Below are 6,037 nucleotides of genomic sequence, written 5' to 3'. Positions count from 1 at the left end.
ATAAAACCAACAAACTTGTTTTTTATTATTTGTATTTAGCCTTTATTTAACCAGGTTAGTCCCGTTGAGATGAAGGATCTCTTTGACGAGGGAGACCTGGCCAAGAAGAGCAGCAGCACAGTTTCAACAGTAAAAAGCAGCATAGATCTGAGGAACATTAAACATGATTAGCTAAAGGATTTGCACGCAGACAAACCTGGACTCAATATATTTCACCATAGCGTTAACCTTGTTCAGGGTTACTACTGTATGTGTTGAAGTTTAAGATCAGTCTGCAGATTATTCCATGCAGTAGGTGATGGACACCGCTAAGCTTTTTTTCCTAATTCAGTTCAGACTTCAAGAGTCCAGAGAACAAAGATTGTGATTTCTGTAATTCAAGTTTAAAATAGAAGAAAAGTAAGTATAATGGCTAAAACAAGCGGAGAGTCTGGTTATTGGGGTCGTTCTCCCGCCTTTGCACCCTGATGAAACAATGTGCGAGGTCAGAGGTCACAGTGACTTATGTGTGTGGGGGGTAGTGGGAGGTTGTGACCTGTCTGGCCAGTTCTGTTGTTTGTTGTCAGAGCTCTCATTTCCATATGTTGAACACTCAGTGTTCAACCTTAACTGTCAGTTGGAGAGGAGTTACATTTGTAGGAGCTCAGTGCAAATGGTCCGTCTGTAGGTCCCATGTTGTGGGGACATAAATCTGTTTACACAGACACATTGTTGGGACTCTCCTTCCTTTTGGGGACAAAATGCACTTTTCTAGGTTTTAATGCAGCGTCTGCTGTGAAGTGACATCTGAGAGAGGCAGACTCTGCTGCAGGTGCTGCATGTGTATGCTGTTGATTGTGTGGTGGTGTCCTGTTGTTGCTTCCTCTTTGTTCTTTGCCTCACGGTGTTGAGCCAAGGTGAATTTGTATGTGAGCAGCCCACTGCTGATTGCCTGAGACAATTAAAGTCGGTCCTGAGCAGCATCTTCTAATGTTACAGGGTTTATGTTGAAGTACTTGATGTGTTGCCTGCAGACATCCTTAAAGTGCAGCTGTGGGCGGCCGGTTTGCCTCCTGTTGGATGACAGTTCCTCCTAGAAAATGTCCTTTGGGAGACATCCCTGCCTCAGGAGAGCGTACATACTGGGAAGCTGTGCTCTCTCCAGAACTCCTGTGTGTGTGTGTGTGTGTGTGTGTGTAATCCTGTCCCTCCAGGTGATGCCCAGTATGTGCCTCAGGCAGTGCAGATGGGAGCTGTTTAGCCTCTGCTCTTGATGTGAGTCTAAGCTTCACCACCATACATGAGTGTGCTGATGACACTGCCTCTGTACACCTGTGTCTTCGTGTGGATTATTCGAGTTTCCCATTGTCCCATACTCTAGCCGTTAGCTTCCCAAAAGTAGAAGCTGCTTTTCCGATGTTCAGCGTTGAGTGACAGGTTGTGGGTTCCTCGTGCCCTGTCCTATCGTCTTGGTTTTGTTCAGACTGATGGTCTAGCTGAAGTCCTGGCATGCTTGGGTTAGCGGTGAGGGTTCAGGTGCTCCTGGGAGTGTGCTGCCACTACTGCGTCTTCAGCAAACCGTGTGTCCCGGCTGACGAGTGGTCTGACCTATTATCCTTCAGTCTAGCGACGATGAATAAACTACTGTGTGTCCTTCTGTGTGTGTAAACTCCCTGAGTTGATGATCCGAAGGCTTGAAAAGAATATCCCAGACGAAGTGTGCCCCAGCACACATCCCTACTTGACACCACAGATTTTAAAGGAGTCTGATTTGGACCCATCAAACTGAAGGATGCTTCGCATGTCGGTGTGAAAGGATTGTGGATGTGGAGGAGTTTTGGGGGGGCGACCTATCTGTTCAACCATCTGGAAGAGGTCGCTCCTGCTCACAAGGTCAAAAGCTTTCGTAAGGTCAAGGGTGGCCATGTAGAGTGGTTTCCTCTGCTCTCTGCAGCTGTGTCAGAGAGAAGATCATATCTGCAGTAGATAGTCCTGCTCTGATCACTGCCTGTGACTCTGTGTAAAGCGTCTCAGCGAGGACCTGCAGTCTGGTCAGTGCAACTCTATCTAAGAGTTTACCGGTGGAGTAGAGAGGTAGTCACTCCCGTCTTGTTGTTCTTGTTCAGAGTGACGATGGGAGCATCCTACCTTAAAATAAAATGCATCAAATGGCAAACATACCCATGGTTCATATGTGCCTGTGTTAGTTTTGACTGATGCCACCTGTGCAGGATGTCATAGTGACACTTTAGTCACATGCTCCCTTCATCCTCAGCTCACCGCTTATATTACATTAAAGGCATCCGTGTGTTTCTCCCTGAGGGCAGAGCACAGTGTGTTTTTCCTCATTCTTTTAATGACTTCCAGTGTGTGTGGGGTCAGATCAGGCCTTTCTTGGCATGAGCTTTCAAACTGATGAATCAATCGCTAGCCTGACCAACATTCAGTCCACTTCTATTATATATGAAAGCCCATTATAAATCAGTCGGAGTTCACCCCGGGTTGACTCATGGAAGATTTACTCGGAGCTGCTGAAATTAGTTAGACAAGGTTTGTGTTTCGCGGAGTGTTTGACATTTTTAACATCAAAAATAAGGCCTGCAGCAAAAAACTAATCATCAGTAGTTTGGTTTAGTAGCAGCTCAGACTGTGATGTTTGTTTGCGTTCCATGTAACGTAGAAATGTCTGAGTAATTAAGAACAACACTTATCTATCTGGAGAAGCAGCAACACAGGAAGAACAGAAAAGCCCTCAAGGAGCATCTGTACCTGTATCAGAGCTGCCTAATCTTCTACATTTGTAAACAGAAAACTGTGAGTGGTGTTTCATGTACATCTGTGTGTAGCTCTGTATAGACATGGCCATTAATAATCAGGATTATTTTCTATCTGCCTGGAGATATTATGGCTTTGTAGGATGAATTGTTGCACATTTCAAGTGAGGAAGATTCCTGAGCAGAGAGCATGGCAGCATGAATTAAACATGTTGCTGTAGTTCCACATATTGGTGTAATGTTAGCAGGATCAGAGTTTATATGTGCACTAAATCATATGCAGATAAGTTTTGGTGGTTAATACCAAACAGGCCTCACATATAGAATTTGGAGCCAATTATAATAAAATAACCCCCAAAATGAAATATTTAGTTTAATTTATAGTTTTTTAGTTATAGTATTTCTAGCAGATATCAATTTAGTGTGTGAGAGACATGCAGGGATATTGAAGGTTAGGATGTATCTTTTCATGTAATCATGTGATAATTATTTCTTTAATTTAATCTCTTTAATTATTTTGCTGCAAATCAGGAGATTACAAATCATGAGGAATATGTGCACTCTTGTCCTGTGCTCTTTTATAGAATAATTATTTGTTCATCACAATAAGCTTAATCAATTCTTTTTAAATCCCAGCAAACAAACTTTTAACATTCCTGGTTGGAAAGTCCATCAAACGATTACAAAAAGACGCAAAACATCTACAAAGAGACACACTTATATGTGTAGTCTAAGTTTGTCTGTAAGGAGGGACATTCATTGATAAAGAAAACATCTCTTTGATGCTCCTGAACACATCATCAGTGATGTAACCAGGGGTCATTGGGTGTTTCGGGTCTTTTAAACCCTCGCCCAGACGACCCAGCCGTGGTTGATCAGACCACGACTTGTGTTCAGGTGGCATTCGTCCTCCCCATGGACCTCCTCTCCTGACTGAAAGCCATCTTGAGGCTTTCTCCGCTGCCTCTGTGGTGTTCCTGATGGCTCTTCTTCTCCTCGTTCCAGTGATACCCAGTGCACTCAGTGCTTTGTTGAGCGATTGCCCCACAAAACATCTGCAGCCAACATCAATGGGCTCACACTTTGACTTCCAGCCCTGCTTGCGGCAGTCGAATACAAGCTCTTTGTACTTTGTTCTCTTTCTCTCATTGGCCTCCTCCAGACGACCCTCACACGGCACTGTTAGTTCCACAATGTCTTTTGTCGTCTCTGAGAACAGGAGGATGTCTGGCCTCAGGTTGGTCGTGGCAACGTTCCGTGGGAACTTCAGCTATTTCACCAAATCCACAGAAAGCTGCAGTCGGGTTCTTGTCTGCTGTGGTTCTTGGAAGCTGCACTTAAGTTCACCTTCATAAAGCTGATCATATCGGTGGAGGGGAGTGCTCGTCTGCAGCTGATAATTCCCATGCTGATGGCTTCTGCAATAGGTTTCAGAACCTGGTCACGCCGCCAGGTGTACCGGCCCTGCCCAAGAGCCTTTGGGCAGCTGCTCTGAATGTGCTCCAACATCCCCCTACCTGAGCTTTCTACTTTGCCCCAGATGAAGATGTTTGATGGGCTGGGCAGGACATTGTATACTGCCCGGACAAGGAACTTGATGGTTCGGCCTGCCACAGATCACTCCATGTGACTTTCTAGTCCTGGACCCCTTGCTGCCTCAGGCCGACCACTCTGCTGGACCTCTCCTCCACTCCAGGCCTCACTTCCTTTTGGACCAGCCTGCGCCTCTCTTTCCTCTTGACCTTGTCATACTGGGGAGATGGTAAGGTTCTCAGTCCAGCTCTTCCCTGAGTCACTGTTCCCTCCAGGACTCTTTGGCATATCCGAGACTCGGCTTGCGGCACAGCTTCGTTGGCTGTCCTCTTCCTCACAGTTTTTACCTCCACCCCTGCCTGGGCCACCTTGGGGTTGCTAGAGTCCTTGTACAGCATCACCGATCTGGCCCAAGTTATCATAAACTCTTCCTCTGGGGACTTCAGCAGCAGCTGGAGCTTGGTTTTGTTGTTACCCTGTATGGGAATAACATCATGCTCCAGCTGCCCCTGAAGTCCCTGCATGATGTGCAACATGAGTTGCATGTCTACTGTTCACTCAACTGAGAATAATAACCAACGACTAATCACAGATTAGTGTATGTGTGCGTGTTTCCTTGCATGTGAGGCAGAGGCCACAGTATGTACTACGTAGTTTTGAGATTTGTCATGTTTTCTTGTGTGTGTGCATGTGTGTGTGTGTCCTGAGGTGGATGTACAGTTACATATCTGTGGTAAAACAGTAGACAGATGGGAGCAATGGCTGAGACTAATCTAAAGGGGTTAATCTACTTAATAACCACCACGAAGGCCTGCAGGTTACTTTACTCACCACAGCTTTAACATGTTGTTTGTCTGTCAGGCTGCTGCTGGAGCTCTAATAATGTTGGCTTACATGGAAAATGCAGACTGTGCATTAATCCTCATGAAACAGCATAGTACCAGCTGTGTGTACTGTATCTTAAGCATGTATACGTAATATAAATATGTGGGTTAAAGGACAGTGTACGTGTGTCTTATACAATACTCACATGCTCACTGTACATCTCTGTAATCATTTGTCCTCTACATACATACTGACCCTGAAGAGATCCCTTCTTAACCCTTAGAGACTCACATAGACCCAGATCAGCACAGGGGGGTGGGGCATAAATTAGGAAGATACCTATTTGATTAGACAAACCCAGAATGCTGAAGTATATGCCGAGCATATTTAACGATGACATTAATACAGGGTAATACATAAACATCAATAGTCCACGAGTTTCCCTTCTGCTCAATTAAGAGCAAGAAAGGGAAAGAAGCCCTTAAATATGTGCAGCTGCAATTTTATTTTGATGCATGAATTTCAGTGGTTTATTGCTGATCAGTAAACCATGAATACATTATGTTAATATTGAACACATTTTTAATAGAAACAATATGTTTCTTAATGCCTTTCTGTGAAGTCTTACCAGTTTCTAATAAAGGCAGGTAGTCCAGATCCTCTCCATGTTTAATTAACTTTATTGATCTCCAGTGATGTTCCAGTTAAAATATTTATAGAACAATGTGGGAGCTTGGATGTGTAAATGTGTGCACTTAAGTTAATGTGTTCAAGGGCTATTTGTGCTCCCCTGATGTCAGTTAGGGATTTGTATTGAACAGGTCACTAATATAAATCAAAGCGGAAGTAAGGAGAGACACATTCATAACACTTGGGTCAAAGTTCTCCAACAGCTACATGGGGAACTTGTCAGGACTGAATCAGAA

The 6,037-nt window shown here is 44.4% G+C and overlaps 1 pseudogene; it reads right to left on the bottom strand.

Annotated features, from left to right (window-relative positions):
• Positions 1–3,483: 3,483 nt before the first annotated feature.
• LOC115007780 (uncharacterized) lies at positions 3,484–4,831 on the bottom strand (annotated as a pseudogene).
• Between the last annotated feature and the right edge of the window lie 1,206 nt (positions 4,832–6,037).

Source organism: Cottoperca gobio, chromosome 1, assembly GCF_900634415.1.
Source record: "Cottoperca gobio chromosome 1, fCotGob3.1, whole genome shotgun sequence".
Lineage (NCBI taxonomy): Eukaryota > Metazoa > Chordata > Actinopteri > Perciformes > Bovichtidae > Cottoperca > Cottoperca gobio.
This window is presented reverse-complemented; position numbering and strand designations above follow the sequence as displayed.